At 37.5% G+C, this 1,082-nt stretch overlaps 1 pseudogene; it reads right to left on the bottom strand.

Moving 5' to 3' along the window:
• Positions 1 to 1,082, bottom strand: part of LOC119594850 — a 9,373-nt pseudogene that overhangs the window by 7,918 nt on the left and 373 nt on the right.

Here is a 1,082-nt window from a genome sequence, read left to right as displayed (position 1 = left end):
CCCTGGACGATACCAAAATCTTTCTTTGTTTGGGTTAAAATCTCTTCTGAAATGCAAAGAAGCATTTTGACCAATAAATTTGGATTGGAATTTGTTTGGCCGATTTGTTTCCCCTTGGAAGACTTGTGCATCAAATATGATACCCCCCCCCCCCAGGGGCCATTTTCAAAACAGTACAAGTTCTACCGGGGCCAAATAAAAACAGTTTCAATTTGAAAAAAAAAAAAAGGGGGGGGGGCCTTTCCCACGGGGGGGGCCCCAGGCCCATAACGGTCAGGGGTGAGCGGTTTTGGCACGAAAAAAGCCTCTCAGTGATTTTCGAAAAAAAAACCAAAAAAAAATATATTGGGGGTAGGTAAGCTGCAAGAGCGACATTTGCCCGGAAAACCCGTCAGAGTTGAAGTTTTGAGAGGGGGCATTTTTCCCCTATACAGTCACGAGTAGTTCAAGTCCACTTCAAAATGCGCACCAATTTTCATAAATAAACTTTATTATAACCCCTTTCCATAAAAAAGAAGTAAGTAACAGGAATGATATATTGTGAAGCAAAAAACCCTTTAGAAAACCTTTTTTTTGGTCCGCACTTTTTTTTACACAAGTTTCCACAGTGAGAGGCGCACTGAAGCAATATCTTCCCATATTTGTATTTTTCTTTGCAGCGGATAAAATATGTTTGTGTACTGTATGCTTTAATCAACAAAAAATGTTTTGGGTGTTTTTACATATAATTTTAGAACCTGCAATAAAAAACCTTTTAAAACAAATTTAAAGTCGGGAAAAAAACGTCCATATATGATAGTGTTTTTGGAATTTGTACTACCAACTCGGATTTTTCACCTATAAATGTAAATGCTACAAACAATTTGACAGTTATAAATCCTTTCAGGGGTCTTCAGTTGGTCGAAAGTCGTTCTTAAGGGGCTTGTAAGAATCCACACGAGGCGCACGTTTGCTGAAATTCCGGTAGTTAAGAGTCTATCGCATTGATAGTGAAAATACTAAGCAACATTAACATTTTAATTATTTTATTTTTCATTTCACCAATAAGTCTTCTTCACGAACAGAATTACCAGAACTGGAAA

Source organism: Penaeus monodon, chromosome 34, assembly GCF_015228065.2.
Source record: "Penaeus monodon isolate SGIC_2016 chromosome 34, NSTDA_Pmon_1, whole genome shotgun sequence".
Taxonomy (NCBI): Eukaryota; Metazoa; Arthropoda; class Malacostraca; order Decapoda; family Penaeidae; genus Penaeus; species Penaeus monodon.
The sequence above is the reverse complement of the archived record's forward strand: the minus strand, read 5'-3'. Positions and strand labels throughout refer to the sequence as shown.